Raw genomic sequence first — 19,114 nt, 5'->3', positions numbered from 1 at the left:
CTTTTAGACAACGTGGAATCTTGGGGATTTTGTTTTCAGTGCAGCGAATAATAGACGAAACTAAAAATATGCTCGCATCTAGAGTCATATTTAAATCTTCTACATATACCTTTAGGTCACTATGATTGGTATCTACCGATGTAGAGGTAGCGCTATAGAATAGCGTTCCCACTGCGATTCGTACACGCGAATTGTCCATTTGTGCAATCCCATTGTTTACTCTCGACACATAATAGGCGAATTTGTGACTCTATTTCATATTCCAATTGTGTTGCATCTGCAATTCATTACCTCTTTTAATTGTTTGAAAAAATACGTTGAGACTTCCGAAATGGTGCACTATAAACGAAACGTAACGCGTGCTAATCAGAATATTGGCTGTGTTTATTGGATTAGGTAACCATCAGCTTATTTTATGCACATTTTTATTGCATTAAGTCATAACTAGAAGAAATGTAATTAAAAAGGAATTAAAGATCGACATGGTGGTTACCAGTAAGCCCTTTGCTCATCCCACATGGCAACAATTTTCATTCCGGAGTTTTACGACTTTTATCGTACATTTAACGCAATTAAAACCACGGCTTTAAACCGCAGGCCGATCATTAAAATGTTATTTAATGGCGTCTTGTGTAAGCTGTTTTCGCGGAGCTTGTTTCCACGGTTTTTTTACGGTTTCCGCTTATTCGGGCAGTTAATGAAAGCCTGCGAGATGAGTCGGCTAATTGGATTCCGCTTGTATCGGAAAACGGCGGCGCGACCATTTTTCCGATCGATGTTGCTCACCTTTCCGTTTCTTTTATCATCGTTTTTCAATCTTCAGTTTCGTTCCAATTTCCAAACTTGCATAATTATTCTTAAGTGTCTTAAAATGTGGTTTCAGTTTCGAGATACGGCAACGTTTTTATTTCCAAAAGTTCGTGCAGTTTGTGCTCAATTCATTTGCTCTTTTAGTAAAGTCGATAATTTAACCTTGCAAAACTCTCGAATAGTACCGAACAATTTCACAAACTTTTCCCGTTCTTAAGATTCCGTGGCGTCTTTTCTGAACTTTTATTATAGGAAATAAAAGAACTTTTCCCGCTGCGCGTCCATAATTTATTCCGAACTCACCTTTAACATTATCAATAGCGCCATTACCAAATGTTTTATCGACAAAAAAGGCGTTACATCGAAAAACAAGTCTGCGTAAAGTAGCGACGTCGAATTTGATCTAAAGCTCGTTGCTGAGTCACGTAAGTGGCGAGTGGGCGGTGTGAGGCGAGCGCGAGAGGAGGTAGTTGCTCGATGTAGCCACCTATTGTACTACCTATTGTATAGAAATGGATATTAACGCGACTTTATCGCGTCTCAGTGATGGTAGACAAATGTCGCTGGTTTGACGGCGCCTCAAAGGAATACTTAAGTGGCTTAACGATAAAATTACGCTGTTAACAACGTGTGAATTCAACTCAAAGTGATCTTAAATATGCGTCTAATGGCATGTCATATGACTGATCCCAGTGAACTTTGTCCTTATTTCTCTTGCCTTTCGCAGGAGATCCAATGTCTATAGTGTCTGCGTAAGCTTAACTCATGCCTAATATACAAAAGGCTGTTGTTTTTGCCTAAAGTGCTATGTCAGCGACAGGACGCGCGTGCGAGGCTTATATAGGCTTTTATAGCTTTATAAAGGTCTAGGGACGATTTATGCTGTGCCATTGTTTCAGATTAGTTCTATTGTTTCGCGACGCTCTTGTTTACGTAGTTATCGGATATTTTTACTTGGGATGGTGTCTGATTAAGTACTTTTATTTTACACATTATTATCGCACCTCGTAAAGAATGTATATCCAGGAACTTAATATTAATCTAACTATAATTAATTGAATAATACTAGTAAGCATTAAAGACACGATATAAACGGGAAAACTTTTGCAAACGTATATCAGTTTACACTTTCGTTATAAGAAGCCACCTGAGGAGTATTTGAAAACGACGCCATTGTAAAATAATAATGAAAGGGATGACTCGGTTCGGAAGTCGTTTTCGACTGGCGACAAACTCTAAAAGGCAATTACTTAGTCCGCACAAAGTTGCCGCCGTCCCCGACCGCTATTTTTATGTACATTGCGTGTTAGGCTTAGTGTTGTAACTTGAAAAAAAAACCACATTTTTGAAAAAAACATGAAAAAAAAAACACAGCGCCCGGGTTTTTTTTTCTAAATTTGGTTTTTTATTATAAAACGTAAAGTGGAATAACTGAAATAAAATAAGACACTAACTTTTGTTTTGAGAATATATATTTATTCACACACTCACAGCGTGTGAATATAATTAAAATCAATTACCATGATAATTATAACAAAAATTTAATCTTCATTTGAGGTGTTACTAATGTTACAGGTGTTACCCACACTTGTAATGTCATCAAAATTTTCTGTCTTCGTTTCCTTCATTCAAATCCTACCGAATAATTTATAATTCTATGTAAATGTATAAGGGATATGTGCGATGTGGAAAAAAATATTGATATCGCTCTTAGATAAATAAATAAGTAGTGTTTTTATCAGTAACCATGAAGGTAGCGATGCAATAGCTATCGATAGATTTTTAAAAAAAAGGTAAAATGTTAGAATCCCCGCATTTTCCCCACATAGCGTCAATCCCACAAAGTGCCCCATCGAGTTGAAATTCCCCTCAATTTGGGGAATTCGCTGCTGCTGCACTGTAAAGTTATTACAATTAACTGAATTATTGCATTTCGATACGAACAAAGTTCATTTTTGTTTACTCTATCGTAAAGCTATACAGATACTATGAACTTGTCAAACCAAACAATGTCGCTAGGTTATCAGCTGACCGAATAAAAAAATGTATGTATAGATAACATAGTTGTAGCGATAACACTCCGTAATAATAAGTTCCATTTTATCAAACGGTTTTTTTTGTTACTTATCGGTTTGCACAATAATATTTGCATTTATCGAGAAACCGAATGTTCCTACTTAATAAGCGTGATTCATAATAAATTTCTTAATTATTTTTCAATAGTTAAAAAGCAGTTCTACGGCGTTTGTTAATAATATATTAATTTGTTTAGTAGTAGTAATGTGAGCATTACTGCGTTCTGGTTTCGTATAGTATAGGAGTGCTGGTGAAATTTCAGGCACATGAGACTTGTTAACTTATGTCGCAGGGTATCGGGCGCAGTTGCGGTGTGCACATATGTTTGTAATTTAAAACTCTTGAGTGGCACTGCAACTGTTGTGAACAGGCATGTCGTTTACCACCAGGCGCACGACTTGTTCGTCCCGTCACTTAGTAACTGATATAAAAATTATCTTTAAACATGTAACACTGCGTTTTAAGTTCCTCTTACTTGACGCGTGTTGGGTAACTCATTCCTGTTATTCATTAGTGCATTACTTGATGTAACTGTACATTTTTGAAGTTTTTAAACTTCCATTGTCGTACGTGTATCTCTATTCACGGTTACAAATGATTGTTATACAGATTCAAGAAATAAATTACATACGATATCTCGCGTTGCTATATAAGAAAATAGCACTTACGTAAGCTGGGAACAAACAGAGTAGTAAGATGATTCCTGATTCAGCTTACGTATTGCCTCGCCAGCTCAATGTTATCTAAGGGAGCCGTCGTCGACATTTCTCCGTCGATTCGCCGATCGTTGACTCAGCAGAAACTGTTTCCACTTCAGAATTGTTTTCCGAACTTCGCACAAAATTTATTTTTGTTCGTTTGCGATTAACGAAACTGGCGGTTTTTAGGTGAGCTCGAAGGTACTACTATATACAGGGTGGGCCAAGAATTCGTTAACATTTAAATCTTATACCTCACGCAAGTACAAGCCGCGCGGGGTGCGGGGAGGGGTCTTGCCACTAGTTTGTTTCTCGGAAATTTAGTCGCAATGGATCGCTTCACGGGCCCACAGCGCGCTTTTTGTGTGAAACAATTTTATTTAAACAACAGTTCGCTCATTACTGTGAGACGCTTATTTCGCGTTGAATACGATTTACATGACTTAAGTCAGTGTCCGAGTGCTCCTTTAATAAGGAACTGGGTGAAGAAGTTCGAAGAGACGGGATCTACACTTAATGTGAAACAAACCGGCGGCCCACGGACTTCTCGGAGCGAAGAGAACTTGCAGCAAGTTTCGGCTTCTGTTCGACGTAATCCAGATTTATCGACGCGCAAACGTTCGGCTGAATTAGGATATCCCGGACATCTTTCATTACGCCGTATTTTGAAACTTAATTTGAAATTACGTCCATATAAGATCCAGATAGTGCAGGAACTAAAACCTAATGATTTAAATTTGCGTAAGTCGTATGCCGAAACAATGTTAAATCGATTCAGTAATTTTAACAACATCTTATTTTCCGATGAAGCCCATTTCCACCTCAACGGACATGTAAACATACAGAATTGCAGGTATTGGAGCAGTGAAAACCCCAAAGCTAAACATGAGAGGCCGCTTTATTCTCCTAAGGTAACTGGTATGGGCTGCAATTTCAGCAAAAGGAATCATTGGACCCTACTTTTTCGAAGATTCTCGCGGCCGTTCGGTTACTGTTAATTTTGCTGAGTATGTGAAAATGTTACGGGAGTTCTTGGCACCGATGCTACTGGAATTTGCTGGCTACAATCGTAACACATGGTTTCAGCAAGACGGGGCCACTTGTCACATATCTAACGAGTCCCTGCCGGTGGTCAAAGAAATGTTACCGGAAAAGCTGATTTCCAGACGAGCCGACATCCCATGGCCACCTAGAAGTCCAGATCTATCCCCAGCAGACTTCTTTTTATAAGGTTATTTAAATAGTCGTGTCTACATTCATAAATCAAAGACACTACGTGAATTAAAAGAAAAAATCAGCAAAGAAATGTCGGCGATCTCGCGGTTACTTTGCCGACGAGTATTCGAAAATTTCGGTACTCGCTTAGAAGAGTGCAAAAGGCGAAACGGTGGTCATTTAGATGATATTATTTTTAGAAAATAAATTACAATTAATTTACTTTCTTGTAAATAAACATTATTTTAATATATGCCAAATGGTTTTTTTTATACGACTTTTTCAAATGTTAACGAATTCTTGGCCCACCCTGTATGTATACGCTGGCTTGCATTTTATTTGCTACAGATTTGTGTCCAATTTATAACTAACATTTTACTGATTTTGAGTTTTTATATCGCAATCTAAATTAATGTTGCAACTGTTTGTTCTCGATATCAAACACGGTTACTTTAAAATAGAGAAATGTGACGTAGCCCTCTTTACTTTTATATTGCTTACCTCAAAAAAAAAAAACAGCGATCGAGTTATCATTTACGCAGGCAGAATAAATTCCGTGCCCTTTTTTATTCGGTCCCTTGCTTACAAAGCTTAATGCTGACAACCGGTTACATGGTGGCACATCGGCATTTGTAACATAAAAATTGTACCCTTCCCCGTCGTCCTGTAATTAACGTGGAATTCTCAATTCGTATTTAATCGAAACGAGATTTCGATAAATAACGCCAAATCGATTCGAGGAATAAACCAATTCAGTTTTTATACGTCACTGAAAAATAACAGTTTTGATGACAAATGGCCCGTTAATTTCAGTTTTTTTATTTGATTCGTCCTTGTAAAACGAACTTTTGATAGAGCAATTTTACATTGCGATATTTGTGCACTGGATTTTTGATTACATGAAATACCGAGCCGAAAACAGAATACCAATGCCCACTAGCTTTCGCCTTAGAGCGATGCCACACGATGCATTGCGTCGACGTCTGTCGCGACGCCTGAGCGGTGACGCTGCGTTGAGCTCCTCATAAATTAAAACTACATGTCTCACGGGTGCTGCTGGTGCGTTGCGACATCGCATTGTATGCACATTGTTCAAAGGATGAAGCGAGAAGAGGTGTGAGTAAGCGGTGTTACGCTGCGACATCGCACCGCTCGTGTGGCACTCGATGCGTTGAAAACGTAGCGTGGCGAAACGCAACGCCCGTGCGGCATCGCTCCTACGCGGTTATTCTGCAGATATGATACAAAAAATGTCGTGTTACTTGTAATTACATATCTACATTTCTCCGTGTGATAATTACATGTTGTCCCCGATTGTTAATATAATGTTTTATAGTCAATCCTGCAAAATCCTTGTGCCAACAAGTTTGGTTTAATTAATTCTCTTTTTTATTCTAATTGACATTGACAAGCCACCTGGCGGTCTGGGAACCGGCTACATCCGTTGTTACTGCGAAAACTAGACGGGGAATGCAGGTTTTATATACTCTGTAACCATGGATTTAGTAAAGATATAAGTATGAATGTGCTTTGCACGAACAACTAGTTCGTCGTGTTAACATTTGTTTCGAATCTTTGACTGTACAATACAGGCATGCTCTTTTTGTTTCCGCTATGGTGGTCATAACCACTACAAACAAACGAGGGAGTACAGCCTTAAAGTCATGGATTGCAATCATCCTTCTGTACAATAAAAAAATATATAGAATAGTCTCTTAGTCATAGTGTATTTATGAAGCGATTGTAATCTTTTTTTCTCTATATTTTTTTTACGATAGCAAATGACGGGACGTACAAGTCGTACCGCCTTTAAATCGCAAAGACAAGTCCTATGTACCAGTAAGTATACCAGCGCCCTTACCTTTTTAAGCCGGAACGCAGTTGTTGCTGGTTGGCGGTAAAAATACATTGGTGGTAGTACTTTCTTGGATGAACTCTTTCACAAGGAGCTCTATTGCTGTATAATATTTTAGTTTAAAATCGCATAGCAGATACGTTTACGTTGGCGGGTGACTTAGCAACGTTTCTCCACTGTGTGGAAAAGAGTAACTTTTATGATACTTTAATGTAAATATAACATAGGATTTTTATTTGTTAGTTGTCGGTATCAATATAATTTTCTCTAGTCATATCTCTTTTGGGCCCTTGTGTACCGATTGTCGCTAAAGCTGCTCAGATTATAACGCCACCTTCTGCGCGGTTCTGCCTCGGCCGTCTTCTATGACCCGTTCTGCAGTAACACGGATCTGTCTGTGTACATGCAATTGCCATTTCTAGCTTTCCGGACATCGACTAATCGCGTTCTGGAACGCAGGTCTGAACTCAGAACTAAGTCGATTAATTTGCAGGTCAGTATGCTGCTCTCCTTTGTCATAATAATAACCCATTAAATGAAAATTCCCTCGACCTCGAAATGAAAGCAACCAGGTAGGAGCTGGTTTCGTAAAAAAATGTTTTTTAGAAAATGTTTTTATCCGCTTACCCAACTCGTTACCTATGCTTACGTCAGAACGATAACGTTACATTTTATCCGCTTCCCAACAGTATGTTAATTTATAATCGTAACTATGAACGTGCGTGCGCCTACGCTACATACGTATAATTAAACATTGCGATTTACAGTCTTCTCTCTGTGCACTAACGTAAAATAAGTTTGGTACACATACAAAAAAGAAATCTAGAGGGTACTTGACCATCTCCACCGCTCTGTCGACATACCCAGCCCTGCTCAGTATTTATTTCCATTACATTTTTCTTTTATTGGTTCGTCTAGTTGTGTTACCGCTACACAACAAGTCGGACCAATAGGGTCGTTTTTCGAGTAACGGCTTTAGTCTCCTTAGCTAAACCTAAAACGTCTTCGAAGATTGTATTAGATACAATCAATTCCTTTCTTCTCCGTTTAAGTATGTGATAATGAATTATCTGTAACAGTATACCTATCATGTAGCGTTGATAACAAATGTTCAATTTTATTGTACCATCTTTAAAATGTTTACTTACGTCCTATAAATGTATTATGTTGCATATAGATTAAGAATTTCTACGTAATAAAGCGTGTCAATAAAAAATAAATAATATATGTACAATTTCGATGCTAAAATCAGCAAAACAGTTTGTTTAATTAATTAGTTACTTTAGTACAGCAAAGTATTGTCAAACGCCTCGAATAAAATATCGAATTTGAGAAACAGGTTACGTTTTAAATCACGTCAGTTGAAGTCTAATTTCTAGTAACACGAAATACATAATTCATACGTATTGTTAGAAGTAAAATTTCGAGCGCTCATTCGATATTAATCGTTAAAGCCGAGTCCCGGCGACACAGCTAGGTCGTAGTTAGGTTACGTAGACAAGGGCGGCGACCTTGGAGTCACCCGGCCCCCACCCACACTCACCCCATCCCCAAGTTTACTCACAACCCCACGGGATATGTGAGCTGACTTTTGAACGTACTCCTTTGACTGTAGCGAATAAGACGCCGAGCTATATACGAATGGTTGATTTATGCCAATGTTTGTCTTTGTTCCTTAAACATAAGAGCTGAAGAAAGTGTTAAGAATACTGTAAGATAGCCAAAGACTTGTGTTTTCTTCTCTACTAGCTAGTTTCAATTCTATCTTCAGGGTATAGCAGGGCGACATGATTTTTGTATGCAAAGATGCATCTTGCACACAAAAATAGGGAGTAAATAAATGTAGTTGGTGCCTGATTTATTTTGTCTTATAATGGTAATGTATGTTATTTTAATTATGTTCTGCTTAATAATAAATAATTCAAATTCAAAATTGTTTATTAAAAACTACACGGGACCATGGTGTTAGTTCTTGTAATGTACAAGAAAACTCTACAACTGTGTTACTAATAATTATACATAAATAATACATACAATCAAAAATCAAATTAATTACTAAAGTATACATGTTTAGGATTTATAACAGCCGACATCCAATGCCTCTGTAAGGCACTGTTCGGTCTATCGGCTAATATCCTAAGTATGCTTGCTGTAAGGCTCTCCAGCATTCTGCGTATCACTGAAACTATTTTTTTGCGCATTATTGCATGAAAACAGTCAGTGTGAGCATCCGCAAACATACCAGATGCACTGCAGTACCTGGGTAACCCCAACAGCATCCTAATCATGTTGTTGTAGGTCGCTGAAGATGTTTTGGGGTATACCTAGCCCACAGGCCGCTACAGTAAAACGATTAAATATTTAATTAACGATAATAATTATTATTTTCTTTGTTAATTTGAATTTTCATTTTGTTTTGATTTGTTTGCGTTTAGTTGTTTTTAATTTTTTTTCTTTTGACAAAATTTTTCATCTTCGAATTAAGTTCATTTTATTTATATATTTTGAATAATATTAAGTTTTGATTTTGAAGATTTAAATTTGCAAAGTATATCCCTATAAACAATGGCTACTAATGTTAAGGTTAGTACAACTAACATACTATGGACCTTGCTATGTTGTCTGTCAATAAAAGATCCAAATTTTCTAAAAAGCCTTGTGAAAACATAGTGGACAAACATATTATTATATATTATAAGAATTGATTCTATTGAAATTTGAAGTTTTTTTATTTGTAATATCTAGTGACGGGGCGAAGAAATTAATTTTCCTTAATAACGACACAATAATGTATTTACGAACGATCTTGTAAACACATTAATTATTAAGTGGTCGACAGAAATTCTCAGAATTATTGTAGTTTTCCATGTTGACAAGTATTGTTCATTCAATTAATTACTAAATAACATTTGATTCTTCTACGTTTTAGTAATCTACGAAATAAATATATAAATAAAATAAAATGTTACTTTATTTAGGTACGCATACATAAATAAATTTAACATTACGTTACTATAATATGTAAATAAATATAATATATAAAAATATATAATATGTCAGCTGGGATAATGTAATGTCATTAAAAAATCGTAGTATGTCTGCCGCGATGGATGTACTGTCCTCCTTAAAGTAATCGACATTTTTAGCGAAATTGAGTTATTAACATATCAGTAGGGCTAGCACGATAATGCGCGACTTGCGCGATAGCGATATAAAACGCGAGATACCGCTATAGTTAAATAAAATAATAATGCTTATGAAAATAGCAATATCTCGCGCTTCTATGTCGTTCTCGCGCAAGTCGCGCCTTATCGTGCTAGCCATACTGGAATCAGCGAAACGAAATCTACAACCGCCTGTAAAACGGTTTTTTATATCTTATTTAGTTTCAGTTTTATTGCCTCTTAAGACCCAGCAAACTGCAATGGGAAAAGCGCTAAATGACCAATGTATACACGCCAGCACATCAAAGTATCTTGTTCCGTTGCACTGGAGGTGATTCTCGAACAAAAATGTGTAGTCTGGTGTGCCGTAGTCCGTGCATTAAAATGTACTAAATATAATAACATTCTTCCGAGTCAAGCAAGTATGCTCTCAGTTTCGTATGAAAAACGTATTTTTGTTGCCAGAAATTTGAATGCGATATTTTCATTATAATGTACACTGGGCGTTTACGTGATCATAAGATTAATATTGTCTCGGTCTGAATTACTTCACATATTATGTACATTTTGATATACATGGGTCCTTAAGAGGTTAAGCAACGTGAGCGTAGTTCACACTTTTCAAAGAAAAAATAATCTTTAAGTGCCAATATCTCTAAAATTACCAAAATGCAAATGCGCGTTAGTAATGACAAGGAAGGCTGTGTCGACAATCATGTTTCAAAAGGATAGATGTCGATTATGGCAACTGGTTTCTACATATTTCATTGACTTGTAATTCTTAGAGTATTTTAAAAGAACAAAAAATTTGACAATATATTCTTGGTGACTGCTGGTTCTGTATTGTGAGTGAGACGAAAGTTATTAGTAATTAATTTGTACATATTTTTGGCATTCTTTTGGATTGTATTTAATATGCACATATTTTAATCATTGTTCATTTGTTACAGGTTAGTCATTGAATACAACTCGAACGTTGGTGGTGAGTCATTTAGGCTTTCACACTAATAAAACTAAACACTCGTTTATAAACCGACTCCAAACGTTTTTTGTTGGAAAGAGAATGTTTCAGAGAGAGAGAGAGATATATATATATATATATATATATATATATATATATATATAAATCTACCTCTAAGGGTGAACTACTCACTATATCACTAACTAGCTATACAACTAGTGATATAACTAGTTATATAACTATATAACTAGTGATTGAATCTGGTTACGCGCACTTTCCTGTAATAGATTTCAATAAAACTTGGCAAATAGATGTAATTAATTAATAGAAATGGTTTTTTTGTATATAAAAAATCATAAAATTATCAATCTCACTATACCTGCATAATATGCTGTGGGTTTACTTATTCTGCCGTGCTTACAATATTAACAGTTTGAAACTGTTCTTATCATAAGCACAGCAGTATTTTGGAGCAGAAATTTACGATTTACGCTCGTTTATTAGATCTTTCATTAAAAATAACTTCTAGATTTAGTACCTCTCGTTGGTTCTGACTGAAAACCAGCGCCTTAGGGAACTTAGGTATATGCTAAGTCAGCGCAATTTGACTGCAATGACAAAAATGTTTTGTTTTTCCTGTTGTATTCAATCTGTATTTGTGTCATACTAGTGCATAAATTGTTTATCTATCTATCTGTTTGTTACTTTATAAACGATAAATTGCTTCGACCTAATAACAATTTTACGTCCTATACGCATTGGAATATTATTCTTCATTCTTGCACGTGTACGAGTTGGTTAAACAAGTATTGGGTGTTTGTGCCTTTTGCTCTATATAAAGTCCAATTTACATTTTTCCAATTCACACACACAACTTTTACCCATTTTATTTTTAATTATGTAATTCTTGATTTATGTCGTATATTGTTGTAGTAGCAGTAAAGCTCCTTGTCAAAGAGGTCGTCCAGGGTAATACTGCCACCTTTTACCTATTTCTGCCGCTAAGCAGTATTACTGTGTTCCGGTTTTGAAGGGTAAGGGTGCTATGGGACTTGTCAACTTGTGTCTCAGGCACAGTGGTAGTGCCTCTCAGATCTTTGCGATTTTAAGGCTTTGCATGGCACTGCAACTGTTACGGACAGGCGTATAGCTTACCTTCAGGCGCAAGACTTGTTCGTCTTCATTTGCATTTCATCCAGCTCTGTTTGACTCTAAACAAACTCGAATTGAAGTCTCCACGACTGCACGCTGAACGAGTTCAGCTTACTTTCAACTATATTTCAGCGCACGCTCGACCGGAGTCTTCCCAAGTTGACGTACTAACTTCTCCCCTGCTCCCGGAGCTGTAACTAAATACACATATAACTACATACAAATATAACACAAGAAACACGGCTCGTATCGTATTAATACGCTGTCCCAACTTACATAATCTTGTGCACTTTCGCAACTCCGAATTTCCGCCGTTACATTGTCATACACCAAATAACACATTAATAGGTATAATCCACGGTAAGTAACGTTAGGAGAGGCAAAACAAAACAGGCTCTGTAGTAATATTGTGATAAACAGAGAAGCGCACGTTACGGTGAGGTTTATCAAAAAGCGGCAAGCAAACGGTCCGTTAACGCATCAAGCTTTAAAACCACTTTGAATAACTAAAGCTGCGACTTGGCGTTACATTTTCTTCTTTACTTAGAGTGCGTATTGTGCGAGGTTTTCGTTGCCATTAATATTAACACAGAGTCGTTCACCTTGTACGCTCGCTCTGACGCTACACGTGTTACGCTTTCCATTATAATCACGGCGGGTTTTTATCATCTATATCACGCGTGTCAGTATTATTGCGCGTCGCTTGCAGCACTCGTTATCTGCCCTGGTACAGGTCGCCTAGTCTATATTATTGTTAGATGGTATTATTGCTAAGAGGAAAACATATCTCGAAATAGCGCGATTGTGCCGCGTCGAGTCGTCCCTCGTCCGCCATTATTCACTTTTTGCAGAGTGCTAGCATTCGCCTCGTTCTGTTGACGTCGTCGTTTTTGTGCCGCGCTCGGTTTGATACAGGCAGACGCTTTGTCATTTTTGGACGACCACTCCGATTTCCGGGCAGCCTAGCTACCGCGCAATTGGACGCAAATTACAAAAAAATACCAATTTGTCTTTTGCAACGCTCGCGCTTGCTTCCAATTTACGTTCTCTGTAGTGTCATTTACCGAATTGTGGCTTTGTCTTTATACTAGACTTGTATTTTCTTCTATAAAAGGCGAGGCACATACATGAGGTGGGCGATCGTTGCCTCACTAAATACTGTTGTTCCCTTATGTTACACTTAATACTCTGCCTATTAGTATTGTATGTGAGATGACAGTCGCCCGACGAGTTCAGGCCGATTTAGAGAACTCGTTCTCCAACCTCAATAGGCAGTCCTGTGAGAAGTTTTCGCTTATATAATGTTTGCATATTGATTGTTGCTTTTATAGGCTACACGTGTATATGAATCATGCATTGTAATGGGTGAAGTTTGCTTGCAAATTTTTTGCGTACACGGTTTTTCAAAGAACAAGTCAAGTTACGATAGTAGTAATTGTCAGCCGAACGTCAATTAGGCCGATTGGAAATGGCGCACAGGTCTGTAAATTGGATTACTTATACAGCGTCAAATTCGATTGCTACTCGACATGCGAGCGGCGTACCTTACCTAACCTTCAATGCCATTACGAACCGAGACAAATAGTCATGCCTTATCAGCAGTTGCGCAATTCCCGCCTTTAATGAATACACGTGTTATCTCGCCCGTTGCCGTTCGAGAATATTCCAAACGTCCGCGTGGCTAGGTCCGCGGCCGATAGTAAGTATATATTACTTCACAACGAATGAGTACACCAACCGGCTCGGCGCTCGGATAGTTTCGCACGACCACAGTCAGCCGCGTCGCACATCGGCGTGCACCGATCGTAAATTCCGTTTTCGCCGGCGTGAAAGGCAACCTCCGCTGGCATCGGTGCATTCACCGCACACCATGTCGAATTTATCGCGAGATCGATACGCGTACCCGCCAACGCGCTCTGTATACACGCTTACCTGCGCCTAGCCGCGCTCGGCCGACGTCACCACACGTGGCGAGCGGGGACGCGCGGACAGCGCTCGTGTGTGAGTGCGCGCCGATTATATGGAATTCAGCGATTACGCCACCTACCTATACGAATGCGGCGAGCGAGTGCGACCGCCGCGAAGTAATAATAATAATTAGCTGCCTCATTATTGTTATTCGAGGCGACGGCACTCGCTGTCACCGGCAGATAAACGCCGCGCGACCAGACGACGCTCGCCCCGCTCGTTCAACTCTGCCATTGTTACGTTTGCTATTGTTTTGTATCGAGGAGAAGTCCGCTTTGTGTAGTATCGTGCAGTGTTGTGTGCCTGGTCCGATTGGACTGGATTGTTAGACGCGACGGGACTCTCCTATCAAGTACGTTTGCTATCTAAAGTTCAATTGTATTATAAATGATGGTCTATAAAGAACGGTAGGTACATTTGATAATTTGACCTGGCAACAATCTCTGAACTAGAAATAAAGCAATGTTAGAGTTCGATTGAAATAATCATGACATAACTTCTATAAATTGGTGAAAACTCGGTACTCTTGACGAAGAAAGTTATTGATGGCCATTGCTTTTGATGTCAACAGCAATTCCAGTTTGAAGCGCACTTCAACTCTGTTTCTGGTTTACTCGGATGTTGAAACGTTTGATGTCGGATCTCGCTTTCCAATTCTTTTGTTGTCATGCAAAAGTAATACTTTCGAGCTTTTCCATGCAAGTTAAAATAGCATGTACACTATACCCACATGAATAAGACTCACAATACATTTATACACATACAGTGTTATTGTTCCTGTTACTACTCTAAATAATTAAATCCTTATCAAAAGAAATGTGTTATCTAATCGATTGGCGTAACCAGTCATTTATTACGTTCGCTTTTAGGGTAAAAATGTGGAAGATTTTAAGAATATTTATGTCTGTTTTTACTCAATATAAATTGCGTTGACGTGGAAGCCGTTCTCCTTTTCGATAGTATAGTATTTGTCTACTAATGTGAACATAAGGTGAATGGTCCCATTATTGCCACGCTTGCGTTGCAATTTCATACCAGAAAACCGTTTTCGTGCTCAATAAACAGAAAATACACAACATTAGGGGCACCACTAGTCTGGCACTGCGGTGCTATCGAGGGTTGTTTTCATAAATCGCCGCGATCGAATGGTCCGTACGATTTATGCGCATCTCGACTCTCGTCTATCACGTCACGCTAGCCCGACGTACGGAAAATGGACAGCCTTGGCCTGGAATAACGAAAAAACCCTAACAATTTTGGACGAATTTATTACTTACTTTTTGGATATTAAATATTTTTGCACAAAATAGTTGCACTTTATAGGATTAAATAATTTTGTTGCGTAATAAATAATTACGTCGAATTATACAAATAGTGCCAATACTGAAAGAAATGGGTGTTGCACCCGAAAGGTGAGACATTAAATGTTGTTGATCACTTTTTGATGCTACAATATTACAAATGTCTAGAGGACGAAGTAGAATTCCGAGAACGTGTTTACTCGCATTGTACAAGATTGTTTATTTTACATTCTGTTTAATTATTTTCTACGGTTTGAAATGTAAGAAATTTAATAAATATCAATGTGCAACTATTTAAAAAATTCCGACAGTTTCTTTGCAGTTCGTTCATTTATACACAAATTAATTAGTCATTAAGAAGTCATCGACTGCATTTGTGGTAATAAAATTACTAAAAATGCTACGCAACTGACGATCATGATGTGGCAAAAAAAAGATTAATCGCGGGATCTCGTCCCGCGCCACAACCTCTTAAAACAATATTACTTTAAGCTTACATTGACTTTTCGTACCATAACGCGCTTAAAGTAAGCTTATTGTAATGTTAAAAGTATGATGTTTTATTGGCAGCTTTGTGACGATCCATTCACTCAGTTCGTACTATGACGCGACTTTAACATTAAAGTAATATTGTTCTTATGTCATATTTAGCAATCATAAAATAGTTACACGGATACAATGGAAAAAAAAATATTTTGAGTTTTATTGTCTTAATATTGATTTGTAATGATTAAAAGTTAAGTTGATCTTATTTATTTACATATATCTATGTTTATTTTTTATTTCATATCACATAGGAAATAATTTCTCGTTAAATAAAAATACGCGATGTTTATTTCGCAAAATTATGACAGCGCCCTCTATATCATTGACAAAGCTAACATTTGACACTAGACTATAATTCCGAATTCTCAACGTGACTATCAACACTCAACTTGTTTTATTTATTTTTCTTCATGAAAATGCGGAAAAATTATTGAAAACAACGTAATTTTAATAGATTTTATTATTACATACTTTTTTCTTTTTTTAACAGTCAAAATTCTCTGAATCTAAATGACATCAAGTACTTAAAATATTACTACGATAAGACGATTTGGATCACCAAAAAAGAAAGAGATGGCATTATATAGTTCACATAGCGTTATCTCTTACCTATTTTTAGTAAGGAATGGACAATATTGGGAAATCATTCGATCTTTCAATCACTTTTGCAATAATACATTACTCGATTGACAGGTTCGTCAAGATACGAATACGAGTATATTATAATAAGCTACTTTAAGCTTACATTGAAATAAGTTTGTTTTTGGAAAGGTTATGGTAGGCCCCCAGGTACCTGGCCTCATCTTACTTAGATAAACATATATTTAATTGGTTAATTATTTGTCATATGAGTGTAAATATGTACAAATATCTTAACGTATACTTTTTAAGGTTAATCAATATATGTGGAATTTGTCGTCAATTTATTCTACTCCAGTCATATAATTTACACACGCGTCATCTCAATAATAAACATCTAACAGGTTATGCAAGTTATTATCTATCACGCACTTAGCAGTTGCCGTGTCCATATATAAAATTGTACTTGATAAGGTTAAAATAATAGCTTTTTTAGTCACCACTAATTAAAATAATAATAAACAATAAAAAAAGACCGACCCAATTAGCCACCCTTATACAGACAAATAGCGTTGTTATGCTGATATGTCGATTCCATTGGAAGTAATTTTATTTGTACTTTAATTTTACTGAGAACTAACTGACGACGGAACTCTTTTTGGTAGAAGTAGAGCTCCTTGTGAAAGGCTTCGTTTATGGAATGACTGCCACTTTATCTATTTTTCCCGCCAAGCTGTAATGTGAGTATTACTGTGTTCCGGTTTTGAAGGGTGTTGGTAAAATTACAGGCACATGAGACTTGTAAACGTATGTCTCATGGTAACTGGCGCAGTGTCAGCTGTCAATCTTTGCTATTTAAAGCTCTGAGCAGCACTGCAACTGTTATGGACACGCGTGTCGCATAACACCAAGTGTACGACTTATTCGTCTTGTCACTTGGTATCATAAAAAATAACTTCGCCGGTAGAATACTAAGAATACAGAACGATGACCCAATCACAATAGTTATTATAATTATAGTTAACTGGAACGAAACAACTGTTGAGATTGTACGATCAGCGACATTAGCTTTGTTGCCAAAGTAGGTGACGTTTAATTGCCGTGCAGTCAAATTCTTAAACCCGGCGCTTCACTAGAAAATATTCATTTGACTTGCAAAAATAGAGCCACGTTAAACACAGGGGCATCCACCGAGAATTGCAACGAGGCAAAACGCGTGTGAAAGAAAAATGAACGAAACGTGATCCCTGTTACATATTTGCAGTGCATACGTGACGATAAAGCTGACATATTTTCGTACTGATGTCATTTTGCTGGTATGAAAATGTGACAGTATGACACTTCTCCATAATAAGGGCTTGCCGTAGGTTTGTATACTTACAGACAAAACTGTAGGTAGAATAATTTCATCGCTTAATATTATATATAGATATGTATAGTATTGTATAATAGTAGCAGTAGCTCCTTGTACTGCCACCTTACCTATTTCTACCGCCAAGCCACTAATCAAAACTTGTTCGTACCTTCACTTGGTATAATAAAAAAAAAAACTAATTTGTGTCAAATAGCCACTATGCCAAATGATTCAAGATTGTTTTTAAGCATTTGGTAGTTAGTTACACTTTTTTTTCCATTGTGTTAATTTGTTTTAACGTTATTAAAACTAGAATATGGTAACTACTATTGTGTAACCAGTTTAAAAGCGAAGTACTTTACGTAACATTTAAACCTTAATCCACTGTGCTGTGCTGTAGTGCCTGGACCTACGCCACTAGACTTTCTATAGACACCACTGTTATATACATTTGTGGTCTTCTAGCTTGGTTCTTGCTGAACCGGTTTCAGTTAACACGTCGAGTGTAGCGTTCTCGTACAAAAGCATATTCTTTAGTGTATATATTTTATTGTATACTCTGCTATAAATAACATCTAAATAAAGAAGACAATACGATGTTAATGGGCCGCTGTCAGTAACTTAATGCCGAATCGCCTATGCGTGATGTTTGCAGATAACAATAATCTATTTAAAAATATTAATTGTAAAAGGAATCTACTAAGACTCTTTCGCCTTATAAGTTGCTAGATCTCATTTAGAGCTAGTACAAATGTATTAAATAAATTAATTAATGATCATAAATCTATATTTATAAAGAATATTTTATGACTACTACTAATTACTCTAAGAAAATGGTGTTGCCAGAGACCTTGACTCGAATATTACATTTCGCTACTTAAAAGTTGTATTTACATGTGCGTTTTTTTTAAATTTTAACTGTAAAAAGTCCTAGAAGGTACGCGTAAAGCCTAAAAGTAAAAAGTAAATACTCTCAAGAGAAATCAAACCACCAACAATAACCAGTAATTGATTGATTTCATTTTGTTTGCGCCACCTCTGTGTTACTTTATTATTTAATTTCGTAAACTATTTAGGATTTATAATAACAAATATAGTTGATTTAAAAAAAACTCAACGTTTTAAAAAGTTACGAAAATTGCTTTAAAAACAAAAGTTACTTACATGTCACGCAAGAGAGTCAAGAGTTACGAAAAATGTAAGACATCTGGCAACTCGGGTATATATCGACGACAGATCGTCATACACGACTGCAGGAGCACTGCCCTCAAAAATTAATTTAAAATTTAAAGCAATCTCTTGGTCACTAGAGTAAAAACTAGAAAACAAATTACAGATTACTCACAATTTATATGAACTATTTGGTAAGTCAATAGTTGTTTATATCAAAATTTAATATACAAAGTTGTTTTAATATACATACTTTGAATTTTAT

General features: G+C 36.8%; 1 protein-coding gene across 7 annotated transcripts in view; it reads left to right on the top strand.

Moving 5' to 3' along the window:
• LOC113232538 (C-terminal-binding protein) overlaps positions 1-19,114 on the top strand; it is an 88,671-nt gene that overhangs the window by 6,204 nt on the left and 63,353 nt on the right. The window contains exon 1 of one of the 7 annotated variants that reach the window (XM_026467301.1): positions 13,822-14,251. The exons of 5 other annotated variants lie outside the window; for them this stretch is intronic. The gene's annotated coding sequence lies outside the window, so the exon portion shown is untranslated. Of the gene's footprint in view, positions 1-13,821; positions 14,307-19,114 lie in introns of those variants that run through there. One more of the 7 variants, XM_026467300.1, reaches the window with a different exon arrangement.

The sequence above is a fragment of the Hyposmocoma kahamanoa genome, unplaced genomic scaffold (assembly GCF_003589595.1).
Source record: "Hyposmocoma kahamanoa isolate Upper Pololo Valley unplaced genomic scaffold, ASM358959v1 76, whole genome shotgun sequence".
NCBI lineage: Eukaryota > Metazoa > Arthropoda > Insecta > Lepidoptera > Cosmopterigidae > Hyposmocoma > Hyposmocoma kahamanoa.
This window is presented reverse-complemented; position numbering and strand designations above follow the sequence as displayed.